The following is an 8,685-nucleotide window of genomic DNA, read 5'->3' as shown; positions in this document are numbered from 1 at the left end:
GTGGTGTCAGGAACACTAAGCCTTTCTGGTAGCATGGGGGGGGGGTGCAATTTGCAGGAGCAACCACAGAACATTTGGGAAGTAAGTCTTAATAACCAGGTTGTCAGCTGGGTCTCCCCCAAGCCTTGAAATGAAAGAAGCCTCCATCCCTAATTTGAGGCACTTACTCTTTCAAAGCTCCCTGCCTTGGGCCTCACCCTGTCCTCGGCTGTTGTGCAGTCTTGGAACACAACGCTCCCTTGTGTTGTCCACCAAAATCTACTCACACAAAAGTGTTAGGTGTAAATCTTCTCCAGGTGGTTAGCAGTCCGAAGAGAAATTAGGTTCCCCCAGAGAGGCTAGGTGTTCTGTCACAGGCTATGCCAGCAGCATGTGAGCAACTCCTGGAGGGTGGTTTTGGAGTGGGTAGGTGGGGTAGAGCCTGTAAAATCCCTGCAGCCTTGACCTTTTAGAGTTAGTGAGGTGATGGTGATGGTGAAAATTAATGTTAAAAAGTCCCTTTGAGCTTTTATTTTTAAAAAAGATATTATTCATTTGAGAGAGAGAGAGAACACATGAGGGTGTGTGTGGAAAGGGCAGAGGGAGAGGGAGAAGCAGGGACTTGAGCCTGGAGACCAACAGGGGTGTGGGTGGGGGCCCCATTCCAGGACCGGGGGACCAAGGAGGGCCTGAGCCTAATATAGACACTCAAGGGACTGAGCCACCCAGGTGGCCCTGAACTTTTACAAAGAGTTGAGACTTGGGTCATTCAATCCTTACAATAGGACTATTATGTCTATTTTGCATATAAAGAAACTGAGACTTACCCACTCTGATTTAAGTAAAATTAAAAGAAATTTTAGAATCCATCTCATATGACTGGTTTGTAGTAGACAGCAGAGCAATATGGCATTTCTATAATGGCAGGAAGTCTGCCGGACAGTGCTAGTTTAGAGACATTTGCTCACATGGCCAAGATCACATCTCCCGTGGGGAAGATCCAGATCCCAAATGGAGGTCTACCCCGGTGATGGTGGGGGCTGCTGTATTCTGGAAACCAGGACTTTCAGATTTATTTATCACTCAACTACTGATTTCTGTCGTTATCTCAGGAAATTATTTCACAAAAATTTTTTTTGGTAGAATGAAGGGTTCAAGGGCTTTAGCATGATGGCCTTTCCATTCTTCCCCACTCCCACCCTTGAGGTTCAGAGTGGAAGAATATGGAGAACGTTGCAGATGTTCTGTACATGGTAGAGCCAAGACACCAGGCTGATGAAAGCGTTAGCTTTTTGTCGCTGTTCTCTTTAGCGACTGTAGCGTTGCCTCCATCCGTCCCTCTGTCAAGGGAGGATTTGTTCATTCTTCTGCCCAGAGCTGAAGGATCCTCATTCCCGGGTGTGGAGCTGTTTCAGATCCCCGAACCCATACCCTGCCTTCCCCTTTGCGTCCTGGGATTGTTAGAATGGGTCATTTTTGGCTTTGGGGACTCGAAGCTGCTTCTGGAGAAGAGTGATGCTTAAAATCCAGTAAGGAGAAGGGGCCCAGGAGACCCGTCCCGGGGAGAGGGCGGCCGTGCCGAGGGTCCTCCGCCCACCAGGTGGTGACCTCAGGCCCCGCGCTCCAGCAACAGGTGGCGGGGCGGGGCGGGGCGGGGCGGGGCGGGGCGGGCGCCCGGGTACCTGCGGCTGCCGGCAGAGGGCAGCCAGGGAGCGCGCCCGGCGGCAGGGCCGGCCCCCCTCACTCCCACCCCAGGTGAGTGTGGCTAAAGTGGGGCCGCCCCCTCGCCCGGGGCCGGGTCTCGGAGGGCCGGGGTGGGGGCTGCTCCTGGCTCCGGCGGGGTCCTGGCAGGCGCCACCCGAAAACTTGCGGCTCGGGGGCGGGGGCGAGCCCCGGGAGCCCGCGGGGCGCTGGAGGCCCTAGCGCCACGCTCCCCTCCCCGCCGTCCGCCTCTCCGGGAGCCCGGGCTGGACCCGAGCGGCCGCGGCCGGCGCCCCCTTTGCCCCCCGGAATGGCGCGCGCTGAGGGCCTGGCCTGCTGTCGCCCGGAGCCCGCGAGGGGCGCCCGAGGCCGGGGCGGGGGCGGCCGGGCGGGGGAGGGGAGCGGGCGGCCAGAGGCGGGCGAGCGCGGCTGCGGACGCCAGGCGGCGCTGGCGAGCGGTCCCCGGGAGCGCGTCAACAAGTGCGGTGTTTCCCGGGTGCCCGCCGCCGGCCGCCCGCTGGGTCCCTGCGCTCCTGCGCTCGCCCCCGCCCTCGGCGAGGATCTCACGCTCCGGGTGGCTGGCCTGCGGCGCCGTGGTGGGCCCGGGCCCTCGACGTCTGGGCTCTGCCCGGGATTCCCGTGGCACCGTCCCCAGGGGCGTGTGAGCGCGGAATCCGAGGACTTCTCGCAGGCCGGACGGGATTCCTCTGGTTCGCTCTGCCCACCTCTTTTAGTCTGAGAGTCCTGCCCTGGGTGTGTTTTCGAGCCCCCCGGAAACCCACTCCCAGCTCTCAGGCCCACCTTCTTCCCAGGCAGAAGGCTCGGAGGAAGGTTGAAATCCATCTAGGGTGCCTCATTGCTTTCAGGATGAAGGCTCTGGGCTCATAGTGGTACCTAAGACACCTGCGTGGTTGGGGCAGAAGCCCCATTTCTTGAGCTTTAGCGAGGGCTCTGCCTGGAGTTCTGAGGTTTTTTTGTCTGCTGCCTGGCTGCTGGGAAAGCTGAGCACCCGATTTTCCGGTCTGGGTGGTCTGTACCCGCCCCCCTCCTCCCCTGACGTGGTTCTAGGGAGAGGTGTGATGCAGAAGGTGGAAACCCATCCTCAGTGAGATCAGGGCCAGGGGGGTTCTGGTGAATGATCATGTTCCACTTGCACTGCTCCATGAGCACTTTCGATCTTTCTAGCATCTGAGGGCTGGAGGAGTCTGGGTGGTGGCCCTGGGCACCCTGGTAACAGCACTGGCAGAGCCAGGGCTGCAGCCTGGTCTCTGACCCTTCCCTCTCCTCCCCCTTGAGAGAATATGCCCTTACTGGGGTCTCCATACCCCCCCCCCCGCCCGTCCTCCTCCCTGTAACATCCACTTGATCTCCCACCTCTTGGGAGAAAAAATCATGCATGGGAGGCCAAGGCTTCATTTCCTCTTTTCTTTCACTGTCACATTTTCCAGACAAGTGCTGCACCTGCTGCCTCCCTCTGGGCTCCACGCCTCCCCTCAATCCTCCGCGGCTTTGGCACAGCCTGGCCCTACCACTTTGCTGAAACTGCTTTCTTGAAAGTCATCTTGTTTCCAAACATTCCTCTCTGGCTGGCCTCATCCTTCTGCCTGGGGAGTGGCCCCCTGTGTGCTCCGGCCTTCTCTGCAGCCTTTGCTGTGATTTCTGGGGCACCTCACTCTCCTGGCTTTGTTCTTCTCTATTGTTCTTTCTCTTTGCACCCCTCTTCCCTCTTTAGCAGCATGTATTTTGAGGGGCTGTGTTTAACTTCACAGGAGCTTTCATCAGGAGCCCTCAGGGAAGCCCACCCCTCTGGGTTCTAGCATCAGTCCTGGTTCCTTGGCTGCCCCAGTGACACCCCAAACCCGGCACATCTGAGCCCAGATTCCTCCTCCCAGGCAGCAGCTCTCACTTGTTCCTCGGCAGTGGGGCTCCCACTTTTTCTCTCTGCCTCTAGTGGCCCCTCTGTGAACTGGCTACCCCTGCAGGCCTTAGAACATCTCAGATGGGGTTCTGAGGCCCTTCAGCTGGTCTCCCTGATTCCAGAATCCTATCCAGCTTCTGCAGCCCACTTGCCGGTAGACTGATGGTTGCCGACCCTCCTCCCCTGAGAAATCTTCACAGGGTTGGGGGTTCCTCCCACACAGAGCCTAGTTCTTCTGCCCAGAGCTGAAGGATCCTCATTCCTGTTGCCTCTGTCTCCCAAACCAGTTTCCAGTCCTGTAGCATCTTTGCTCTCTACCAGGGTCAGCCTTTCTGCCTTTACCCTTTGAGATTCTGCTCAGTCGCTGTTGCCCTGGCAAAGCTTTGTGACTCCTCTGGCTGGACATGTGTGTTTGTCTGTTTCCTTGGCTTTCCCTTGTGCAGCTGTCTGCTGCTGATCTCTGACCCTTTGTGCCCTTTCTCCTGGATCCCCAGGACCTGGCACCCAGGAAGCACTACATAAAAGAATTCCCACTGCCTGGATATCCATGAATACCTCCCTGTTATCCTTCCAAGTCTGGCTGAAACTCCACCTCTGACTGCGGCTGATCCAGTCTTCCAGATTCCCATCTATCTACACTCCTGCTGGGTTATTGATGGATTCATTACAGTGTGTGCCACCCAATTTAATACTTTGTTCTCTGCCATTAGCCTCTGGGTGTATCATGGGTATGAGCGATGCTTTTCCAGCTCTTAATCATAGCAGCTGTTTATTGAGTGGTCATTTTGAGTGGGGGCAGCATGCTCATCTTTCCAGGCATTCCCTTATGTGAGTTATCCTCCTGGTGCCGAGATGGGTGGGTGCTGCAGTTATTGTCTTGTTCTGCCCTTGAGAACACAAAACCCAGAGAGTGTTAGGGACCTGCCTGAATCACACAGCTTATGGGTGGGCAGGGCAAAGGTTGGAACTCGAGTCTGTCTGATTCCAGGACTTTTTTCATTGCTAGCATTTGCTGTTCAGGGAAGCATGTGCTTCATGTCCTCTTGGCACCTGGCCCAGGTGTGTGGGATGTGCTGGTGCCATGGTCAGGTGGTTGCTTTGGGACTCCAGGAAAAGACTTTGTAACCAAACAGATGGTTAATGGTGGGACAAATGACTCAGGCTGTGACATCTGCCCTGAGGCCTTAGAAACAGGACATCTGTGTGTGTGTGTGTGTGTGTGTGTGTGTGTGTGTGTGTTAAGTAAAAGTTGTGGTACAAAGAATGCTGCAGGGCCCTCAGGTCGTTTGGGTCCTGTCTGTCCCTTAGGCACTTCACAGGCTTTTTTGGTAAACAAAATTAACCCCACCCCACCCTCTAAACAGTACCTCCTTCAATGAAGTTTCCTAGTCCTTTCTTCCCTCTGCAGGTCACTGTCATATGAAAATGAATTCCTGCTGTGAAACACGGTTGCCATGGCAACCACTAGTGTGAGGCTCTGAGTCTCTTGCTCCGAGGTCTTCCCACTGTAAGCTTCAAGGGGCGGTTTCCATCTCTGTCGCCTAAAGCACAAAATGCTACGCTTCTGTCTCCTTTTTCATAAACACTGAAAAATTTCAGGGTTTTTTCAGGCCGTGGTCTCTGGATACTTGGCGCTCCAGGAGCTTGTCACTGGGCTGCCGGCACAGGCCATTAATAATGACCCTAGACCAGTGTCCCTGGTTTAGATCATATTTTGAGTGTGGTCCATGGCGCAGGAGCTGTGGCCACCACTTATCCCTTAATGCCAGGAAAGGCAGGAGAGAGAGTGGTTTGGTGTGGTGGGCAGGGCTTTTGGTGCAGCTCTGCTCCACGTGGAGGTGGTGAAATTGTCTTCTGTTGCTGTCTCTTGTGTTAGAGCCTTACTCAGCTCTCTTGGCAGGGGCTGCCCAAAGCAGGATGCCTCAGGGGCGCTCAGGAAGGAGGCCTTTGGCAGGCCTCATAGCTGCTGACGTTGGTTGAGCACTTACTATGTGTACACACTGTTCCCTTATTCACTCTTCAACTGAATGAAGTTTAAAGTACTCTTATCATTCCCATTTTATAGGTGAGAAAATTGATGTATAGAGAAGCAGAGTGCTTGCCCAAGGACCACAGCAATAGTCCTAGGAAGTGTAGGAAGTGTGGCTCCCGTGGCCAGTGTCCTTGATGAGGTTTTTTTTTTAAGATTTATTTTTTTACTCATGATTATATATATATATATATATATATATATATATATATATATATATATATATATATTTAGAGAAGGGGGGGGGCAGAGACAGAGGAGGAGGGAGAAGCAGGCTCCATGCAGGGAGCCCGAGGAAGGACTCGATCCTGGGACTCCAGGATCGCGCCCTGGGCCAAAGGTAGGCGCCAAACAGCTGAGCAACCCAGGGATCCCCGATGAGGTGTTGTTGTAGCCCGTGGAGGGACTGTGTTTAAAGCATGAAAGGGAAAATTGGAGGGGTTGAGCAGGTTGACTTTCTCAAGACTGAGGCTTAAAGCAGCAGTCTTCAACATTTTCTTTCTTTCTTTTTTCAGTTTACCACTTAAAAAGATTTTATTCATTTGAGAGAGAGACATAATGAGCAGTGGGGAGAGGGAGAAAGAGAAGCAGACTGCCCACTGAGCAGGGAGCCCACCTCTGGGCTTGATCCAGTACCTCAGGATCATGACCCCAGCTGAAGGCAGATGTCCAACCATCCAAGCTACCCAGGCACCTCTTCAGTTCACCACCTTTTATGTCTTAAGGGCACGAGTCTGTGGTGAAAAGGCATGTACTCGAATGTTTATAGCAGCGCTATCCATAATAGCCAAACCACCAGAAATCACCCAATATCCAACTGACAGTAGAGTGAACAAATAAATTGGGGGGAATACACAGGATAAAACGCTCTACAACAGTGAGGATGAACATGGACAGGCACATGGAACAATGTGAATGTATCACACAAACCATATGACTGAGTTCCTCTAGCTAGCTACTCCACCAACAGTGAATGGTCAGGCTGCTTAGTTTCTCATGACTGCAAACTGCCACAAAGACTGTCCCAAAACTTTCCACCTGTGCACACTTATGAGGGTTTCTTTAGGGCAGATCCTGAGAAACACACCCCTATGTTGTAGGGCAGATGCATTTTTTATTTTAACAAATTGATGTCCATGTGACATTCCTTTCTAAGCCTCAGATCCCATGGCTTTATCAGTCTGATCCCTGTGAAATTTCCTCTTGTTATTTTGGCCCGACATGTTGGTCTCCCTGGCATATTCTGTGCCCTGGCTTTGTCCCCTTGCTCTTCCTTCCTATTCAGATCCTCACCCAGCAGTGAGATGGGTTGCCCCTGGTCACTTCCAAGCACAGGCCAAATGGCTCCCCCTTCCCGGCTACTCATACCTCATACCATATGATTCCATTTACATAAAGCACAAAAAACAGGCAAAAGGAAGATAAGGTGTTGGAAGTCAGTATAGTGGATTCCTGGAGGCATGAGGAAGGCTTCTGGGAGGCTGGTAATTTTTTGTTTTCTTTATCTGGGTGTTGGTCACATAGGTGTGTTCATATTGCCAAAACTCATCAATTTTGATTTGTGTACTTCTCTGTATGTGTATCATACTTCAAGAAGATTTAGTAAAACCAGAATAAAGGCAGCAGTGACCCTAGACCCAAGACATGAATACAGATACGCCACATCTCTGACTTCACTGTCCCTGGAATTTTGGATTTCTAGTGATAATTGGGAGGTAAAGGTTGGTAGCTGCCCAGGTTCTGGGGTGGGGACAGCTCTGGGGATGTGGAAGCAGGGCTAGCTCTGCTCTGGCTTCCTCCTGTCCCCCTCCACTTTGTTGGGTTTGGGGAGGGCTTACTAAACTAGAATGTGGCTGGTAGGGATCTGCCAAGTCAACGAAGTGGCCCTTTTCTTGCTGCTGTGATTCTTGGGGGCAACCGAGGTGATATGTATCACTTTCTTTTGGTTGTAGGGTGTCAGACTGACCTGGAGAAACTGCAGAATACGGCTGGTGCTATTGCCCTCAGCACAGACATCCTCAATCCTCTGACAGCAACAAGCTGCCTGTAAAACATCAGTATTCCAGGGACTTCGCCATCCTATAAAGTAAGTGGCATTCATTGGGAGAGCATCTCCTTTCATATGGCAGTTATATACTGCTAAAAATACCAGAGCATCTTATGTAAGACTGTACGTACTTAGCACCTTATGTAAAAACACTTAGTATACCAGGGGCAGTTAATCAGTGGGGTGTTGCAGTGATCATCGTGGGCATGATTACAGAATTACAATGTTTGCCTGGTGAGGAGGGTGATGGTCGTCAGTACCCAGCCCTGCCTGACTCATGCAGCTGTGCTCATGCCTGCAACGTGTTGCTGCTTTTTCATCTTGGGATCTGGCCATCCATGCGGTTGAGTCGATGCCAGGGTTTATAAAGTTCTCTCTTGCCTGCTCCCTAGCCCCCTTCTCATTCACTTATTGTATGTCCTCTGATTCCCAGAAATGCAGCATCTTGGATTTAGAAGGGCCTCCTCCCCATCCAGAGGTCCCCTCACTGAGTAGCAGGGAGGGGGCACTATTTGGCCTGTGCTTGGAAGTGACCAGGGGCAACCCATTTGAAAAGGTGAGGATCTGAATAGGAAGGAAGAGCAAGGGGACAAAGCCAGGGCACAGAATATGCCAGGGAGACCAACATGTCAGGCCAAAATGAACAAGAGGATATTTCACAGGGATCAGACTGATAAAGCCACGGGATCCGAGGCTTAGAAAGGAATGTCACGTGGATATCAATTTGTTAAAATAAAAAATGTATCTGCCCTACGACATAGGGGTGCTGTTTCTCAGGATCTGCCCTAAGGAAACCCTGGCATGTGTGCACAGGTAGAAAGTTTTGGGATAGTCTTTGTGGCAGTTTGCGGTCGTGAGAAACTGAGCAGCCTGACCATTCACTGTTGGTGGAGTAGCTAGAGGAACTCAGATGGTCATACCCAGGAGTTCTGTGCAGTTTTGAAAAAGAATCAGTTAGGTCTTTATATAACAACATAGATGAAGGGCTTCTGGGTGGCTCAGTAGCTTAAG

At 52.3% G+C, this 8,685-nt stretch overlaps 1 protein-coding gene across 1 annotated transcript in view; it reads left to right on the top strand.

The window, feature by feature from the left end:
- The first annotated feature begins 1,634 nt into the window (after window positions 1-1,634).
- The window catches only part of RPH3AL (rabphilin 3A like (without C2 domains)), a 148,244-nt gene continuing 141,193 nt past the window's right edge, over window positions 1,635-8,685 (top strand). Inside the window, 2 exon segments of the mRNA XM_041724990.1 lie at window positions 1,635-1,734; window positions 7,580-7,713. The gene's annotated coding sequence lies outside the window, so the exon portion shown is untranslated.

The sequence above is a fragment of the Vulpes lagopus genome, chromosome 12 (assembly GCF_018345385.1).
Source record: "Vulpes lagopus strain Blue_001 chromosome 12, ASM1834538v1, whole genome shotgun sequence".
Lineage (NCBI taxonomy): Eukaryota > Metazoa > Chordata > Mammalia > Carnivora > Canidae > Vulpes > Vulpes lagopus.
Note: the sequence above shows the minus strand (reverse complement) of the source record. Positions and strands in the feature narration are given on the sequence as shown.